Consider the following 21,869-nt stretch of genomic DNA (forward strand, 5'->3'; position numbering starts at 1 on the left):
ATCATCAGAATTGGAAGTGGCTCTGAGTTGCATTTTATCCTATATTTTAAAATAAGTTGGTTTAAGTTGGTGAATATACTAACTAATTCTGTAAATGTAATATATAATATTAGGTATAGAGTGTATTTTATTGACTTACCTTCGCTTTTCGAATGATAAATTTGTCCATTTTTTAAATTATAATAATGCAAATTACAAACTCAGTAGTCAGTAGTCAAAGTACAAGTAAACTACAAGTACGCTAAATAATAATATATTAATTATTGACAAAATTATTTGTACGGTTACCGGTTTACTGATTGGAAATTTAAAACTCGCAAACAAAACTGATAACAGGATAACAGTAATAATCAGTAATATCACACGACACACAGGTATAATATTATCTAAATCTGCGCGACTATGCCCATGAAAATTATAAAAACAATGTGTACTTATATTATATTGTGCAGCTCTATTATAGTAGTATTATAGTGATCAGCGATCATTATCGAAAGGTTTATAATTACTTATTAGTATCTATGATTTCCAGTATTATCACCCGTGGTATTTTTGTCCATGAGTGATAAGATATGCTAACAGAATAATACGAATTTAAAATCTATAAAATGGAATTTAATAATTTTGCATTGACATTTCTTAAAATTTCGGGGGGGGGCTGCAGCCCATTCAGCCCCCCCCCCCCCCCCATAAATACGCCCCTGAAGTTAACTATCATGTGTTATTATTAATTAAGTATTATTTAATTGTAAGTACCAATACTATAAAATGTTGGTAGCGGTGTCGTATGCTATCTACGCACTGAATGTTATCTACACGTTGCTATTTACGTATAAATTAGTGTCGTATGCTATCTACGCACTAAATGTTATAAAAAAATCTTACTTCGTTTTAAACCAGAGCACTTTATAAATAAATGAAGATTGTCAATGAAAATTAACTTAATTAAAGCTGAAAAGTATTTTTCATATCAATAAAAAATGTTTCGAACGTATTTGTTGTGTATATGGAGTTCCACCATTCTTCTTTAAGCTGCCTTTCCAGCAAATTAGTGGCACCATGCGATTTTATACCATATTTCACCTTTATATTTCGCCAATAACATTCCATAGTTTGAGTTTCAGCTCCTGTTTATGGATCAATAAAATTATTTTTATGATTTACGGTATTGTGGATATAGCCATGATCGTTTAAACAGCTGTAAGCTTTCCATTCATCTGAAAAAATTGTCGTCCCTGGCTCAATTTCTCTTTTAATAATTGGAAGCAAAGTGGCGCGGTCTCTTTTTTGAACGATAAACAATCGACGTTCTACTATATTATCACGTCTACAACACATTCCAAACACCCACGGCCCCTGTACGCGTACACCATAATTTCGATTAGTTATTTCAGTAACAGTATCAGAACTGCTAGATCCTGATTCTACAATTTCTTCTCTAGGTTGACGATATCCTAGACGTAGACGACCACGGTTATACTTCCGCTTGCCTTGAAATAAAGATTCGTCTATTTGCACTACGAATCCTACACCACCCATTTTCGTACGTTTTTCAAATTGGTCAACACAAATATCACGGCAAAGATTGTACCAATCCGACACGGTGTTTTGACTTCTGCCTGTCCATTTCATAGTTTGAATTACTTGCATACCATGTGCCCAATACCATACGAGCTCTACTATATGGCATAAACTTAATCCGCTATTACATTTTCCATTAATATCGACATATGCAAAAAACGGATTTTTTTACGAATGGACTGATAGGTTTGACAACCACGTGTTTGGCAACGTAAGTATTTTGTTTTCACAAATTGCCCATCGGAATCTCGTTTGCGGCTATTTTTATAAAATTCTTTCAGAACCCACCACTCACTTCATTGCTAACATTATTGATTTTTTCACAAAATTCTTGTTTAGGTAAGACACCTTTTTGTTTTAAGAAATTCACACAAGTATCATCAGTATAAATAATATGTCTATATAAATCACCAATTGAAGTCATTTTGAACGCAATACAAATGACAAACACACGTGAATAATTCACAGACACAACTAATCGACAATCGTTAAAAACCCGTGGGATCTAACTTTATACTTTGTAGAGTGTAGATAAATATTTGTAGATAGCATACGACACCGCTACCCGATAAATAGTATTTGTAGATAGCATACGACACTAGTATTTAGGGCGTAGATAGCATACGACACTAGTATTTAGGGCGTAGATAGCATACGATACCGCTACCAAAATTTTCAAGTTATGTTTCTAAATACATATGTTTATGATCTGTTAAAGCAAATTTTGTACAACTTTTTAGCAACTGCAACATATATAGATTGCTATTTAGCTGCTAATAATACTTGGTAATTACATTATTATATTCTGATAATCTAATTTCTGTTGTACTGTGCCACTGTGGTCTGTGGTTTACTGGTCTGTACTCCGTGGATATTATAAAACAGTTCACAATTGACACACGACTCGATACGCTTATAAATTAAACTATAAATATAAAAACTATAAATATAACCTATAGGTTAGAAATACAAATATGTTAATATTATTGTTATACTTCACTAATGACAGGTAAGTTGTTCAAAATAACTTATTAAAATATTTCAATTAAATTTACTTATTCTATATCAAAATAAATATATTTTATAAGTCTGTAGGTATTTAGTTTAAATAAAAAATAATACATTTAACAATTAGGTAGGTATATTACATAGTGTTTACATAACTATATCTTAAAATAAGAATACAATTCTAAACAATTTATGTATTTTGGTTCAAGAAAAGTAATATTTCTGCTTTTTTGCTGCTCAAGTTACAGCGACGATCACTCAACAGTAGCCCAGCTTTGGAAAACACCCTTTCACATGGCACTGATGTTCCAAGAGCACATAACATTTTTCTGGCCAACTGATTGAGGTAAGGATAATTATGTTTATTATCAAACCACCACTTAAGGGGATCACAATTTCTATTGATAATTGAGTCCTCTAAATATCACTGCACCTCAATTATCGCTCTAAATGTAACTGTACCCGTAGGCTGAAGTTGTGCCACTTTTGTATCTATTGTTTTCCAGATAGACACAACATTTTCATCTCTATCTACTGGTTCAGGTATGGAATTGGAGTCTTCTTGAAGTGGATCATTAGACGATCGATCTTTAGAAATAATTTCAGCAGTTAACTCAATAACATCATTTTTCACTGACTGTTGCATAGAATCTGATAATGTTATTGATGATTTAAATCGAGGATTCAGGAATGTAACCTAACCAATGTCTTACTATTTTCTATTACTCCCCATCTATCTCTATGATTCATGCCACTTAGTAACTGCTGTAGAACATTTATAACCTCTACAGTAAAGTTTTTCCTAGCCATCTGCTCACAAAAATTTTTGAGACCTTGAGAAATTACTAAAATTATAGATGCGGTCATATACTTACTACCACTTACCGCCTTTGTAGCTTCCTCAAAAGGACGTAGCACTTGAATAAGCTCTTTGGTAATTTTCCATTCATCAGCTGAGAGTGTTTGAGGAGGGTTATCTAATAACCATAGAGTACCTCTAATACAGGGGTCTTCAACCTTTTTATGCAGCGGGCCACGTATTAGTTTTTAATAATCTTGCGGCCCACATTCGTAGTAAAAACATGTATTTTATACAAAAATTCAGTTTTATTATTAAAATTTTCATGATTACATTTTAAATTACAAATTATTATCATTAAAACATATATAGGTAAACATTTTTTGTTAATTACAAATTTTTTATTTTATTTTTAGTGTGATAACTGACACTGTTTTTCACTAACTAATTTGTTTATATTTGGTTGGATCTGCGACGAGGCAATTCTGAGTGAACTTTCCAGGTGACTGTCAGTTAACCGAGCTCTATTTTTCGATTTGACAATTTTCATTCGTGAAAAAATATGTTCGCAAGTGTAAGTACTGCCAAAAAGAGACATCATTCTTAATGCGTTGTTTCGAAGATTAGAGTCTAATAGCATCTTCCAACTCAACAAAACGATCTAACATATAGTAAGTAGAGTTCCACCGTGTACTTATATCTTGCATCAATTTTTTTGGTAATCCATTGCTTGTTTGATACATATTGAGTTTGTGGTTAGCTCTACTACTTTTTCGGAAGTGAGTGACAATACATTTTATTTTGTCAATTAAACACAACTGTAACTTTAATGCATCTTGAACAATTAAGTTAAGTGTATGAGCAAAACACCCCAAACTCTTAACTTTTAATGAATTCAAAGCAGATTTGATATTATTAGCATTATCTGAGACTGCTAAAATTATTTATTTTTTTATCTATGTTCCATTTATCTAAAGTTTCTTGAATCGTGTTACATAAATTAAGACCTGAATGGCTTTCAGAAAACTCATAGCATCCCAACAATACAGATCTTAAAACAAATTGTGTGTCAATAAAATGATATGTTATGGATATGGATGCTATATTGTTCCGAGATGTCCAACAATCTGTCGTTAAACTCACTCAATGATTCTATGGTTAAGAGCTCTTTTGTCTCATTTAAACTTTTTTGGTATTGCGCAGAGATGTGAACTTTGGATATCGTGTGACGATCAGGTATTTTATAAGCGGGATTTAAAAGTTTAACAACATTTTTGAAACCTTCATCTTCTACTACCTTAAAAGGCTGAAAATCTTTGATAAACAGTTTTAGAAGACCCTCGTCAATCTTTTTTTGAACATCAAATGTCATCTTTTTGGGCACAAATGTGGTGATTGCAGCTTGCTTTTTTTTCCGTACTATTGGTAAGTTATGAGCAGTATTAGCTATTGATGGTTGATCAGAATTAATTAAAACAGTTTCTGTTTGGGTTGTGGAAAGCGATGTAGACGTCGAAGGCAATATACTTTGGGCAGTTGGGGCTGTTGGTGGATCATCAATCAGTTGGTCGTTTTCATCTGGCTATACATTTTTTTATTGTAAATAATTGGTTAATAACTAACAATGTATTTCAGTATTTTATTTTATTTAAATAGGTACCATTAATTATATATATATATATATTATATATATATATATATATATATATATATATATATATTTTTTTTTTTACTATTAATTTTTTTGACATAGGTAAAATATAAAATGTTTAAACAAAAATACTTACATTTTATTTTATAATTTTCAATATTAAATATTGTTGATTGTATTTTTTTAATTGATTTTTATATTAAGACATTAGGTACCTATATATTTTATTTTTTTAAATAAATAGTCTTAATATTTTATATTATGTAACCTCTTTATTAAAAAACAAGTTAACAATATTAGTATTTTATATCAGTTAAATATACAATTTTAAACAGATTTTCTTTTATTGTTTGAAGCCTGAAGGAAAAATCTTTTAGTTTTATCTTATTCCCAATTAAATTAAATTTATTTTTTCATAATTAAAATACTTACTTGAACATCAGACATTTGGATCTAGTGTGACTTAGCAAGATGGGGTTTTAAATTTGTGACACTTGTCTTAAATGAGTATTTGCGTTTACAAATATCACACTTAGCAAAATGAGTGTCATCAATTACAGTAAAGTGTGACCAAATACTACTTTTTTTTTTATTTAGACTCATTTTTGTATAGTAAAAAATACAATTAATAAACTAACACTTCACTGTTCACTACAGTTCAGAAGGAAATAGGAATCAGGAATGAGACATGAGTTTTGGATTTAGTTACAACTTAATAAAAACAAAATGTTTGGTTTCGTGTTCGTACATGTTTTAATTTGGATATTATGTGTTTTACATCATTTAGTATAATTTATATTTTTAAATATTTATAGTTTAAACTACAGTGCTTTTGGTATAATTAGATGTATTTTTTTTTTTAGATTGGTTTTTCGAATAGTGAATTACAAGCAATGATTGGGTACTCTGGTAATGCTATATTAATTTGACTTTGGTCCTCATCTTGATGAAATTCTTCATATTTCATCATTAGCATGTTCCATTATTTCGCAGGTCAAATATGTAAAATTAAAAATACACAATATGATTTGATCAACATTGAACATTTATAGTTATTAGTTGATAATTATTTTAATGGTTAAATGAGTCATTAATTATTTTAATTACATTATTTTAACTAAATAAAAATAGTAAAACTATCAAAGCCTAATGTTTATCCCGATTCGTAGATAGGATAACGTGATATCGCCGCTGTTAAATTGCTAAAAACTAATATTGTTATTTAGGTGTTAATAGTAGCAGTGCTGCTATTAGCAACCCACGTCCCACGTTAAAATTATCACCAACCGCCACCACGGGATACGACCGCGCGACAGTCGACTCTCCCGCCACGCCTCAACGGCACAAGGCGGGACGGGAAGCAAAGTCGCGCCGGACGCGTACCGACCGCCGCCGGCCTTCTCTCTCGATCATCGACCTCCGTGCGACACATGCCGACCCGTACAACGTAAAACCACGACTGCCGATCAGCTGGTCGTTACACTTATTTTAACATTATACGCGTTACTCGTATGTTAGTTGTTGTTTTGACCATTAAAATATACGCAAAACGCAGTGAATCAACTATTCAACGGTTTGTTATTTTACACCACCACATTAAAATCAGCGACCGACTTTCTGCGGACCATCACCAACTTCGTCACCGCCGATGGCGTCTCATGGAGCCATTCGCTTTCAGTGCTTGCACTCTGTTGGCCGGGGGCAAACGCATTTATTTTAGAATCCATAATAAATAATAATATAACAAAGTCCCACAAAACAATACTTTTTAGAAAGAAAAAATAATAACATATTTTGTAGGTATACGTTCTTGGCTTAATGGCACGTGACAATAATTATGAAATCATTATCTAGGTATATGATTTTTAATAAACATGCAAATGACAAATGTACCTACAATTAATACAATATCCTGACCGTTTAATGTAATTATTAGTTCGTAATATTTAGCCTATATTGCTTTGTTTGGCACTACAGATATTTAATAACCTCCTATGTATTTCTCACGGGCCACGTTCAAATCCAAAATTGAACTTTATTCATATATGTTACATAATGCATACCATGTAAGAAAAGGCACTATTAACTATTTAAATAACTAAGACTAAAAAAAAATGTTTGTTTCAAAATAAAAATTATACAATTATTAGAAAATTATTTTATCGTGAATTGAGCAAACCCGTGCACTTAATAAAATTATATGCTACAAAGTCAAATTAAAATGTTTCAGCCGTATGAACTATTAACTTATTAGAACAAATTAGGTCAGGATTGGTAGGTATACTCTGGAATTCTTAAAATAACATTGTTAAATCATTGATTGTTACATAATTAATTATTAATTTAATTGATTAATATTTACGTAATACTCCTCGCGTATAAACAGTGTACCTATAATACCTGCAACATATAACATAGGTAAGTGACAAGTGTATCTATGGTTTATTTGGTGACCCATTCACCATTGACCATTGTATCAAATATCTAATATACATTATACAATGTTCATAATATATCACTCTGTAATGATTTTTACTTTTCTCAACAGTGGAAAACAACTCAAAACATAAAAAAAGGCAAAAAACTGTAAAAGTTAGTGGCTAACAATAAAATAATCGCATCGAAGTATCGAACTATTATAATATAACAGGAACAAGTGTTTTTTTTCGACTTACAAAAAGTTTGAGTATAATATATTATTATTCGTAGCATAGGAGCAAATAGCCCAATATTTTGGTGGGGGACTACAACCCCACGATCTTCCTATATTATTTTCTAAACATTTTATATGCTTAGTACTAAGTACGGACCTTTGAATTGGGGGATTAATTTCTCACGCCCCCCCCCCTATTTGCACCAATGATTTGTAGCTTATAAGTTATAGTCGTTATAAGTACCAATATCATGTACCTACCACTATATTAAATATTGTTATTAATATTTTTAGATTTATTACTAATAACTTGTTTGCTTGTAGCGGATGTATAATATATTATATACATTCTTCAAACAGAATATTAGCATATTTTAATTTTTAATCATGCAGCCACACCTAATTATTTTGTTACCATAAAAAATTATATTTATTAACATTTATGTGAATAATTTTTGATAATGTCCAACAATTTTAACACAGTTTACTGTGTACAACTTTATTTTTCCCATGCAGAAGGGTGATTAACATTTTCAAGTACTTACCTAGCTCAATTGTTCATTGGAAATCACAAATTACATTAATATTATTTTAATGTAGCCAATCTAGGTAAGTATATTATATTTTCATTTTCATTTTGTTTTTTAATTTTTATTTAAGAAGATTTACCTAATAAGATCTAATAATAATATATTATAATAGATTATTTTCATTTTGTATTCACAATTTAGATGCTGTTTATGCCAAACATTCAAATAATTTTGATAATTATTAGAATAATGTTTTTCTTTTTTTAAAGAATATTTTATCATCATAATTGTATAATATAATGTGTTTTTTTTTTTTTAATTTTTTTTGTTTCTGTCATTACCTTTAAGGACAATAAAGCGAATGGCTCCACCCCGTGAGCATGCCTATGAGCTGCGCATTTATGCACAAACGGAAATTAAAGCTGCGAATTCCAGTAGGAGGAGTGATAAAATGTATCTGATTTGAATTGAGAAACATATCAAAATGTATGTTTCAAAATCAAAAATGTGATAATCGGGGATAAACGCATGAAATATTCGGGTGATGAGGTTTGAAAAAATTGTATAATCTTTGTACCTAATACCTATTGTTATTTGTTATACCTATATGGCTATATGATAGGTAGGTACATCATTGGTATTATTGATATTTCGTGGGGAGGTTAACCCTTCGCCGCGAAACGGTATGCGGCGAAATGTCCTAGACCCCCAAAATTATTGTTGTTGACAATAATCCGTTTAACAGTATTTGTAAATTTGTAAAGAGTGGAATATACAATTAAGTACATCCAGTCCATACTTTCATCAAAGTATTGGCTTGGCAGAAAAATCAGTAAATATAGTTAAAGGAATGTTACAAAAAATTGGGGAAGAAGGTGGTGATCTTAACACATACTTATTAAATTACAGAAACACACCTGTAACAGGTTTAAGTTATTCACCTGCTCGGCTATTACAAAATAGAAGATTAAGGTCTTTAGTAAATAACTTAAACGAAGAATTTTTAAAATCTATAGTTGTTAATGTGAGGGAAGAAATAATTAAAAATAAAAATAAACAGATGATGAATTATAATAAAATTACAGGAAAGGAAGAAAAATGTTTTACACAGGTCAAAAAGTCTACTTTCAATATGTATTGAATAAAAAATGGTTCCCAGGCATTATTATTATCAAAACTGAATATCCTATATCTTATATAATTAAAGATGTAGATGGTAAAATACCGAGACGCAATTCAAGGTTTATTAAAAAAGCTAAAGATTATAATTCAGTTAGTGATTTTGATGATGACAATAAAATAGGTGTTAAAAAAGATAATATTCTAGTTAAGAAAAATAACATTAATGTACAAGAAAAAAAGAGACAGAAATATTACTAGGTATGGTCGCAAAGTTAAAAAAGTTTGAGAGATATGGTTATAATAAGTTTTAAGAACAATTTATGAATAGCAGTATTTATAATTTTGTTACATATAAATATTGAAATTATGTATTACTTGTTTAAGTCATATGCCCGGTTGCATAAAAGATCGTTAAATATTTAACGGACCGTTAGCACCTTTAACGACTCACTAAACTAATTTCGTTGCATAAACGTTCTTTAAATATTTAACAGCCCGTTAAATTTTCGTTTAACGGTCCATTAGGTAATTACCCAATATTGGATCGCTAAACTTTAAAGGTTCGCTAAAACGTGTTATCTGTAAACAATTTATGTTTACATTTTCTGATAACTGATAACATAAACATTATTATTTTTAATACTTTAGTATTAATTATTGTTTTTTTGTTTGTGTCATATTTAATTAATTGATTGTTAAACTTTACTTATAAATTATGGCATTGTATTATGAATCATCATCATCATCATCCAATGAGAGTGAAGAAGGATTTATCTTAAATATATTGATACGTTTACCAAAACCAAGGGTGTTTCGAAATTGATCTGATCCACTGACTTATTTTGATGATAAAGAATTCAGTCGTAGATTCCGGTATATAAATCTAATTTAATATTTATATACAGGTATGTATTAATAAGATACCTAATAAATAAGCCCTTTTTAGTCTTTCTAAAGTCATGTTTGGTGAATTGATGCATTGCATTGGGGAAAATATTCAACATGACACAAGAAGAAATCATGCTATTCCATCTTCAATCCAAATATTAATTACATTGAGATTCCTTGCTACTGGAACATTCCAAGTAAGTAATTATAAGGTTTATATATAATTAAATCAGATGGTGATAGATAATGAACCCTCCTCAGACTCAAAAATAAGGTTGTTTATTGTTAAAGCATGGTAGAAAATTTAGGTCTTACAGAAGAGTATATAGCCTCATGAAATACTCTATCACTCTGTTACTGACTTATTCTGACTATTTTGTAAAATATTTTCAGGCAGTTATTTGCGATTTGGTAAACATTCATAGATCGTAAATATGTCGTATTATTAAACGAGTGTGTAATGAAATTGTTCAACTCCGAAGAAAGCTTATTAAAATGCCATCAACCCCTGTAGAAATAACCAAACAAAATTTGGGTTTTATTAAATGCACAAATTTCCTTAAGTGATTGGAGTTATAGATTATACTTACATCAGAATTCAGTCTCTTTGCCAAGATATTGGGGAACAATAACGTAGTAGAAAGGGTTACTTTAGCTTTAATGTACAAGCTGTATGTAATAGTAATCTAGAAATAACCGATATCGTTGCAAGGTAATATGATACATTTATACCTAGTATTTTTGGGTTCTACTAAAATAATTAAAAATATAATGATATAACAATATTATTTTTATGCCTGATTTAGATGGCCTGGATCAGTGCACGATAGCACTATTTTTGACAATAGTTCAGTTCATGCCAAATTAGAAAACAATGAGTTTGGAGATTGTTATATTCTTGGAGGTGGAGGTTACCCATGTAGGAGATATTTAATGACACCTCTTTTAAATCCTCTAACTGCATCAGAAAAAATACCAACTAATTTTATAAAATTATTGTAATTAAGAGTAATATAATTTACTATATATAAGTATTAAGTATTACAGTAGGTTTAATTAATTTTTGCCAAAAATATTGTAGGTTTAAAATGTAATGATATACTTTAAAGAGTTTCAAGTACCTACAAATAATACTTTTTAAATTGAAACAAAATAACTAAAATCATTATTCTTCAATTAATTATTTAATTTTGTCCGAATTTGAACTTAAAATTTATATTTAAAAAAAAACTCTGTTTATATATATATATTAATTAGATTTTTTCAATAAAATATTAACTACTTAAGAGAGACCTATTGTGAATAGGTCAATATATAATTTATAATTGTCAATCCTATTGTGATACTGAGAATAACAAAGTTCGGTTACTTGTTACAACTTTAAGAGTTAAAGTTTCTTGTTGCTCATCGTATACAATTAATATATTAAAATGGTTAAAACGTGTTCCGTTGCTTTTTGCAAAAGTAGAAAAAACTCAAGTGGTGACTTACATTTCTTCTCGTAAGTATAATGTACTGTAGATTGCCAGGGCTCTACGGATTAATAATATATTATAATCCTATAATTGATCTACGGACCACTTTAATTTAACCAGTAAACTAAACTATAATTCAAAAGTAACATTTCACATTTGACATTCAAATTTGAAAGTACTAATGGACTATACATGTCCTTGCACAATGTATAAATTATATCCCATTCATAGGTAACATTTTGGCAAACCAGTTGCCCTTCTAAATTCTAATACTTTGGTGAACATTACACAATTAGTATAAGAAGCGACAGAAGCTAATCGATTTCATCTCTACGAAAACAACCACTTTTAATGACCTCACTCAAAAGCACCTTATGCATCCACGTGCCGACACTGTATAGAAATTATATTTCTTGAATAAATGACTATTTAATTTTACTATTCAAATTGACTACGACTTATTTCAAATCATCATCTTTTGGATCCCTGTTAGGGGTGCACGAAACATTACTATTAAGTTGTTAAATCATAAATAATATATATAATTGTATTTGATTTCAGGTTTCCTTTAAAAAATCTCGATCTATTGCAACAATGGGTTAATGCTACAAAACAGATTTGTTTGTTCCAAATAGATGGAGTAAAATTTTCAGTAAACACTTTTACCTAGTGATTATAGACAACCTCTTGAGGGAACTTATATTTTAAAATTGAATAGTGACGCTATCCCTACTGTTTGTTTACCATCATCATCCCAACCAACTGTTAAATTCCAAAAAGTAGAGCATGAACTATCTCCTGAAATCGATAACTTGACAGAGGACGAATCTTTAGAAATCCAAAATAGTGATGTCTTTAAAAATCCAAAATAGTGACGAACCTTTAGAAATACAAAATAGTGATGATAAGATAGCTATAGTAATAATAACTCCTGTAATTTTGATCACTCCAATCAAAATAACTCCTACAAGAAAAAGAAAATACATTGAAATAACTACTCCAATAAGAAAAATGAAGTCTCAAATTAAAGTATTGCAACAAAAAGTTCGAAGACAAAATTCAAAAATCAAAAACATGTCTGAATTATTCAAAGAAATGAAAAAGAAGGGACTTTTTGACTCAGAAATGGAATGTACGATCACTAATAAATTTGATGGTACATTTTTGGAGCTATTTAAAAACCAGTTAAAAAATAAAAAACGCAAAGTAGAAAGTCAGCGATACAGTGATGAAATCAAACAATTTTGCAATTACCTTAAATTATTATTCTCCTAAAGCTTTTAATTATTGTAGGTCAGTGCTGCTTACCTATGTTGTAATTTTGTTGGCGTTGCTTATTTGATGCTTACAACTTAGTTGGTTCATGCTACTATGATCAGCACATGTATTTAGTTTTTAATATTTTTTTCAGATCTAAACTAAAACTCCCAAGCTCTACAGCCATACGCAATTGGACATCCTGTATAAACGTGGAACTAGGTTTTTTTTAAAGAAGTTTTCAATTCACTTTCAAATTTAATTTGTGAAGATAAGCATTGCAATTTAATATTAGATGCTATTTGCATAAGGAAGCAATTTATATGGGATAAAGTAAGTCAAAAATATGCTGGGTATTGTGACTATGGACATGAGGTTGAAGTTGCACATGTTGCCACATGCTTAAACTTGCTACGAATGTTTTAGGCAACAATAATGTGTTGTAATCAAATTCTGGTTTAGTAAAATGGTTCTATATTGAAGAATTATTTGAGGTACAACACAGTTTAACACTGAAGCTAGCCAATAAATTAAGAAAAAATCATGTACATTGGAAAAATAATGATATGAAAGTTAAATATGCAGCACAAACTCTAAGTTCTTCTACATCTGATGCTCTTTATTTTTTAAGATCTATAAATTATAAAAATTTTGGCAGTTCCAATGCTACAAGTGAGTATTGTAGGATTGTAGACAGATTGTTCGATTTTTTGAATTCTAGAAATCCTTCTAAAGGATTCAAATCTACTATTTTTGAAAAAAATATTTCAGTGTTAGAATAAATTATAATTCCTCTAATTGATTACTTATATAATTTGAAAATAATTTTTAAAAAAGCGGGTAAGTCGTGGATGTCGCTCTGCTATACAGTAGGTTACTGTAATGGATGGGATTAAATTTGAATGCAATGATAGGTATCATTGTATACGAAAAACGATTCTGAACGGAGATGACTTGTCAGTCAAGGATATATTATATTTAAATATTGTCAATTTGTCATATATTCTATTTTGAAACAAATATTTTATTTTTCAATTAAAACGCATTTTGCATAAGGCGTGGTTAATCTATTTTTCCAAAAACATTGCATGTAGTTATCATAATTCATAATATCTTATATTATCATAAATATACATATACCTGGTTTGAGGATAAATCGTTATCATTACGCGGTTTCATAAAAATTTAAAACTCAAACGCTCAAAACATTTTATCTATAATGACATATATGCCTGTGAGCAGCTTTTTTCTTCAATGAATTTTATTAAGTCGACTGTAAGGAATCGTCTTGGAACTGATTTAAGTGAAGCGCGTGTTCAACTAAAACCAACCAGTTACAGTCCAAGAATTGATTCATTAGCCAATAAAATGCAGCAACAAAGTTCTCATTAAAAATTCATATATATAAATTGTATTTTTTAACGTTTCAATATTTTTTATTTTTTATAAATTAAATTTTTTACATACTTACGTGTTACTTATACTTTTGGTATCTAATATATTTAAATTGTTTGCTAATATAATACTTGACTTGTGTTTTTATCATTCAAACTATAGATGTAGAAATTTTTAAGTTTAAAGAAGGGTTATCAAACTAGTTGACACACAAGGAAAACAAAATCCAACCAACATTTTTCTTTGACACGCTGGTACAAAAAGGTTCCCCATCCCTGGTCTATAATTATCTAGTATATAAAATATATTATCTAAACAAATCATAGAACAATGAAGAATGAATTAAAAATATTAATATATTAAACTTACCAATTGAGCTGGAGAGAACACGAGCCTCAAAGAAATTAAATTCTTTTTTATTTGCTTTTATTTTATTTCTGATAAGTGATTAATTATTTTTTATTAATTAATTAATTTTTTATTAACTAATTATTTTCTCTCTTTCGACACCTATTTTTTTTTGTAAATTTTGGCCATGCACAATAATATCTAACCATTTATGTGGAACCACTTCCACCGTGGTGTCGTCCAACGTAAAATGTACTACTAGCCACATAGTACGTTTGAAGTAATTACGAACTTACGAAACAAAAAATTATTTTGAATAAAATCTGCAACTTGACTGCAACCATATAATAAACAATATTGTGGAACATTAAAATTATCAATTATGAGTATGAAAATTATTATTAAATTTTTACAGTATGTGTAATACTGATACATCTAATACACATTGTGTATACTTACTAAACCGGTGAAATTTTGTTTACAAATGTGCACTGTGCATATTTGGAAAAATTAATTTAATGTACCGGTAATTTATGCATTTTTAAAATCAAAATCAACTGAAATGTATTCAACATTTTGGACTACAATTAAAGATTTATATCTAGAACTTCTTGGTCAAAGTTTTGAAGTTAAATTTCTTCTCCACTTGGATTTTGAAAAATCAGCTCATATATCAGCTAAAAATGTTTTCCTCAATTGTCGAATAATTGGCTGCCGATTTCACTTACACTAAAGTTGGTTTCGTAAAATACAAAGTAGCAAATCTTTATTAAAAAAACAGAGACAGGTGTTTGGCTTCAAAATTTTTTTGGCTTGAGTTCTTTAACATTTGATGAGGTTGAATGTGGTTTTATTGAGCTTATCTCTATAGTGCCGCTCGATGTAACAGATTTTACTGATTATATACTTGACAATTATACATCAGAAGATTTGCATTTTCCACCTTTTATTTGGGCTGAAGAGCCACAAACATACCCAAGAACAACTAATGGCCCAGAATCTTTCCATTCAAATTATAATCAGTAATTTTATAAAATGTCTTCTGGGTAACGCTAATAGGCTTAGATTTAATTAAATATGTTAATATATGCAAAGAAATAAATTTGCCCAAACGTGTTATGGATTTACGCCCAAAAGTGTTCTGTTTTGGGTAAATGTGCCCAAACGTATTTCCTCCGCATATTATACTAGATGATAAATTATTATCGATAACGAATTTGGAATTCCCTGCGCCACAACTGCCGCGGCCGGATACTAATCTATGCGTACATCTGATCTGTACAACCCGTCAATATCATAGAATGACAGTTGTAAATTTGTAATATTATTATTAATTATAGTTTTTGTTTTTTTTATTTATTTCTCGTCTGAAGTTTTATAGTTTTATATTTAAGAGGACCGAAAGCAAAACGCATACAACGACCGAGAGAATGCGCTGTTAGGTGTTTTCGTGATGCCCAAGCACGCGACGTTCAAGCCGCACTCACCACTCGTCGTCGGCGGCCGGCCAACGATTGTGCTCATTCAGGAGCGATGTTTATTATTTTCTCAACCTTCCTCTGTGACGGATCGAGTAAATATACAGTGCATATACGTTACACGTATATTATGCTGCATTATCATTAATTAATTTAATATAATATTAGATACCTATTTTACATTATACCGCTACCACATGGGTATATTTTTTAAGTTACATTTTTTGCGTATTTCTGAACATTATACATTTTTCATGCATCAATCATCTATTATTTATAAGGTTCTACCTTTCTACCTATGTTACTTATAATAATTTGAAATCTGCGATTTACTAATAACTAATAAGTAATAACAAAGATATTATGAATTACGCGTGTATTCAATAATATATTTATTAGTTTGTAATTAATAAATAAAACTCTTGTTTACTTTAATATGCATACTGATACCAATACAATAAAACAAAATTTTTCCGAAAGGAAATAATTGGTTATGGAAATATAATTATATACAGTTTATAATGCAAGTAATAACTAATAAAGTTAGGTATTTCTTATTTTTATTTATAAAACTTTATGTAGTTACCACACTACTAGTTATATTACTTGGCTTTCTCTCGTTCTTGTATATCACTTTTTAGCATTCTAGTTGGGTAAAGTAGTTGTACTATTTCCGATAGTAAACATTGTAAATAAAATCTAAAACAAATAACATTAAAAATATTTTATGTTATAGTATTATTTTTTACTATAATAAGTCTTAATTGAAATTATTAACTATAAATTTATATTTAACTTACGCTTTAAGTTTATGAACCATTTTAGATTCCCAAAATGTAGAATCATAAAGAATTGTTTCGATGTTTGTCCAATTATTCGCGTGTACAACAAAATAACACAATTTTCAACGACTTATATGGTAATTGCCCCCTAATTTGGTAGTTATATGCATGTTCGGTTTTTAATTTAATTTTATTATTCACAATACTGCAGTATTATAACTAAAAATTCATATTATATCATATATATTGCTAATTAGTAATTATTATTACATCATATTTCATTGTAACATACAAATAACTTACAAGATTATTGATAACCGCTTCTATAGCACTAGTAGTATCTTGAGCAACATATTGGCATTTGATTTCTACTACAGCATCGTTTTCAATTAAACCATCTATAATAAAAAAAATGTTAAAATATTTTAAGGATATATTTTTTTTTTCGAAATACATGGCAATAAAAAAAAATGATTTGCCAGGACTCGCTGCTAAATATGGATCATTAGGATCAATGATCAAACCACAATTTTCAATTTTTTTTTTTATAATTAATTCCGCTTTTTTACGTGCTGTCTTCTACTTCTCGTCCGTATTTTAGCGATTTTGACTGAGAAATTGGGGCGTAAAGTATGTAATATACTGTATTTTTACTTGATGTGTACAAATTTGTCCAAAACGCAGTGCTTGTAAGTCGTATTTTTCTTTCATAAAACCATTTTTCATTGTTACTTTGTTCTCGGGTATCGATTTCAACTTGTTAAAAATTGACACCATTCAATGCTGTAAGCCTGTAAGAAGCATTAATTTTTTGGATTCCAATTATTCAGCTTCAAAATTTCTATGAGAGGTTCAGCTAAACCGTAATCGGCATCTGGTCCATATGAACGCGGCTTTTGGTACCTCCGCTCATCCGGAAATAATTCTTTTATTTTTCGTGTTACCTATATAAAAAATTACCAATTAGTTGATTGTATTTTAGTCCATGCATTGTAATACTATTCATAGTGTGTTTTGTGGATAAGGATAACGGAAATATATTAATTGGTGGTCCTGAAAAGGACCGTTGTATAAACGGAAGGGAAAAAGTAAATATGATTATTTTGATTTTACTTCTTGGGTGCGGCGATTTTTTTGGTTGGAGTCTTTTTCAACTTTGGTTTGACGGCAGCTGGCTTTTTTGCTTTGGCAGGGGACTTCTTCGTTTTAACAGTCTTTGGTTTTTTGGGTGCAACAGCTTTTTTTGCCTTATTGGCTGCTGGTTTGCCGGTCGCGGGTTTCTTTGTGGCAGGGAGTTTCTTCTTCTTTGGTGTTCCGGCGGCTTCGACTTTTTTGACGACGGATTTCTTCTTTTTGGCTACAACGACCTTTTTCGGTTTGGCCTCAGCGACGGACAATTTGAAATGTCCCGAAGCTCCGGTGCCTTTGGTCTGAACGACGGTACCGTTGGCGACTGCAGCTTTCAAAAATTTCCTAATGAAAGGTGCCAACTTGGCGGGATCGACTTTGTAGTTGGCGGCCAAATATTTTTTGATGGCAGGCAACGACGAACCTTTTTTCTCCTTGAGCTTCCGAAGGAACGGCAGGCCTATTTTTTGTCTTTTATATCTATGACGTAGTGATTAAAAAACATCATCAAACCATCTTAAAGATGGGTTTCACTGATATAAACCAGAAGTATAATGAGTGATTCACTTTGAACGAGTTAATATGTCAATTGCTGATTATAAATTTGTTACGCACTCGTGATAACGTTCTATCCTATCCTGTACACGTGTTTGAATTATCGTTTGTCGGTAACATTCATGATTTGTTCTGTAATGTTGTAGTAAATTAGTTGCATTTGTACTGTGCTTAGAAAAATAATGTTAATGCAATACATATTGAACCGGTACACTTGTTTTTATTCGATAACATATATTCCAAAATATATATTAAGGTATACAAAGGTTTTGTTACCGCACCACGTTGCTTTTCAAAATATTATACATATTTAATATAATATTACTTATATTATTGTTTTATTTTATTGCAAGATTTCTATACAAAATATATTTAAGCACGAGGTCCTGGACAAATGCCCCGTTTTTTCTCCCTCTAACGCCGGCCCTGATTAAATAATTTATTTTACATTTTAATGCTAAAACATTCAAACTTGGTAAAATTACTAAGTACTGTACAAACTACAAATATCGTTTTGTGGTAATCAATGTTCAGCGGTAATATTGATATGATATATTTAATTGATAACGTATGCCTCGCCCTCCCGGAGACCGTATTCAAGGCCACAGTCACCCGATTTTGCCAATACACACAGAGTGTCGTACCCCTGCTCCAATTCTCCAGCCTTTGAAGGTTTTTCCCATTGTTGGGGCAAGTCTGTTTTAGAAATTAGTTGCTCATTATTTATGCAGTAAATTAATCCACATATATGTTTGCATTTTACTCCTGCGCCAGCAGGACAATCACAAGATGTATTTTTAACTCTTCTAGTTTCATCAATCTAAATAATATATAAAGAATAAATATTAAAGAAGAAGATAACATTTAAATATACATAAAAAAAATCTTAGACGTATTCAAATACTTTACAGCAGTGAATTTGTGATAAAATTAAAATAAATAGTCTAAAACATGTGTACATTATCTTCCTTCCAAGTATAAACATATTGATTATTGTAATTTGATATATAACACTGTATTGTTGATTTAACTTACTTCAAGAGTAACTGTCTATGGATCATAAGACACAGAAGTTTGCCTTATACATAGTCCTTTTATTCTAGGTGCAATATGATTAGTAGCCGGTTTTATTTCTTCGACGTTAATTAAATGTCCACTTTTTACTAATTTTTTGCCTTTGTCATTTGGAAAAATAAAATTATATGTGACTGGTTGGAAACAACATTTAATTTTTAAGTCTGCCATAACACGACATCCCAATGAGTACAGACGTTCAGTGTCCATATGTGGTTTGTGGTTTAGTTAATTGATTAGTCTCTATTGAAAATTTATAAGCTTTAGAAAGCTTATCATCTCACCAGTTCTACAAGGTTATTATGAATTTCATAGCATGTAGTAAAAAAAATATATAAATAGGTAAATGTATGAATGAACCACATGTGGATCATGGACTGATAAAAAAGGTTTAGGGCCGGTTGCACAAAAAAAAAAATGTATTGATCCTATAACTTATTGGCTCTATAGGTTTTATCGGTTTGATAAAATATTTTATTGATAGATAAATATTAAAAATCGTTGCACAAATCATTACTTATATTATTATACTTTAAGCAACATACCATAATGGTTCAGAGTGGTTCAATTATTTAAGGTTATGGTTCATTATTATTTTGATAATATTGTTCTGTGATAATATGAAGATGTTGATAACAGAAGATATTTGAATTTCATAATGTGATTTAACTATGTAGGTACTTATTTTCTGATTAATTTGTTAATATATAATTATATGCAAATTGGCTAATTGGAATTTTATTCGAAAATAGTAGAAAACAAATACCTCATTTGATATCTCAGTATTATGTTGATAAGGTTTCATTAATTTTATTTTATTGAGCCAATAAAACTTATTGGACCAAAATCGTGCCTATAAATTTATGGATCAATAGTGACTAATGGTCAATAACTTATTGGTGCAATAACTTTGTGCAACGTATTTTAATTGTATTTACCCTTGTAAACCCTTGTGTACCCTATGTGAAAGTCTATAATAACAATACTTAATATATCATGCAAGTAAATTAGAACTTTGATGAGAAGGTGATATGATGTTAATTTGTGAATTTCGATTGAAGTATTCATAGTGAAGTCATATTGATTTAAAGTGTAATGTATCTTTGAAATTAAGTCACTTCTCCAAGAAATCTAAATTAAGTCAAATTGCGACTTCCTACAGAAGTTCTTGTTCAACATCTCATTTTGAATATCACTCAACCTTGCGTTTGGCATCCGTGGATCACCTCTGAGAAGGCAAACAAACACTGATTTTCAACTTCTCTTGTCACAGTGAGAATGCTATGAGAAGTTAATAGGATTAGATTTTGCACATACCCTGTTCCTAAAAAAAATAAAAATGTTTTAATGTTATCAACAATGCATCATGATGATTATATTGACCCAGATTCGGGGGATTTTAAAATCAAATGATTTACTGTGTTTATATTGAAATGTCTGTTTTTTGTAGATATAAATTTAATAATTCTATTGTTATCAATTGTTTTAATTCTTTCAACTTAATAATTGCATTTGAAATTATTTTTGCGGCCTTTAAAAAAATTTTTTTATTTATTTATATTTTTATTTCATTAATGACATGCTCAACATTTTACTTACATGATTGAATTCAATTAAACTATTTCTTTTCTGTGGCAGATTGTTTTTTTTACGTGGTCTATTACTTTTTTTAAAATTACTGCCGAGTTGTGCCGCTGGATATAATTCTGGATTAAATTTACTTTTTTTCTTCATATTTTTTAAATGATATTTGCAAGCAGTCTTTGAAAAAAAAAACATAAAAAAGATGGTCAATCCTACTTATAAAAAATATACTTATACTCACCTGTTAGTTTTTCGACGATATTATTCTGTGTTCCTTCTAAATAACCCACGAGCTTTCTTCATACCTTATGTCGTTAGAGGGACAATATTTGTTTGTTAAGCTGGTGGAAACAGCTATAACATAAATCAACTTTGTACGCTTTGAAAAATTCATATTCTTTGTTCGACGGTCGGAAGTGAAATAACCGTTGAAACAAATTTTGAAACACAGATAAACCGTTAAGGCACCTTTAAAGTTTAAATGTGTAACAAAGGAAGCATCGATGATTAAATAAAGGAAATAAGAGCGTTGTGGAAACTCCGTGGAAAACGATATCGATG

General features: G+C 29.8%; 3 pseudogenes; all 3 read right to left on the bottom strand.

Annotated features, from left to right (window-relative positions):
- Window positions 1–945: 945 nt before the first annotated feature.
- On the bottom strand, window positions 946–2,005 carry LOC149062271 (uncharacterized; annotated as a pseudogene).
- Window positions 2,006–16,787: 14,782 nt separating this feature from the next.
- On the bottom strand, window positions 16,788–17,958 carry LOC149062272 (uncharacterized; annotated as a pseudogene).
- Window positions 17,959–18,076: 118 nt separating this feature from the next.
- Window positions 18,077–19,895, bottom strand: LOC107169214 (uncharacterized; annotated as a pseudogene).
- Window positions 19,896–21,869: the final 1,974 nt, after the last annotated feature.

The sequence above is a fragment of the Diuraphis noxia genome, unplaced genomic scaffold (assembly GCF_037042655.1).
Source record: "Diuraphis noxia isolate RWA-SAM2 unplaced genomic scaffold, SU_Dnox_SAM2 contig0001, whole genome shotgun sequence".
NCBI lineage: Eukaryota > Metazoa > Arthropoda > Insecta > Hemiptera > Aphididae > Diuraphis > Diuraphis noxia.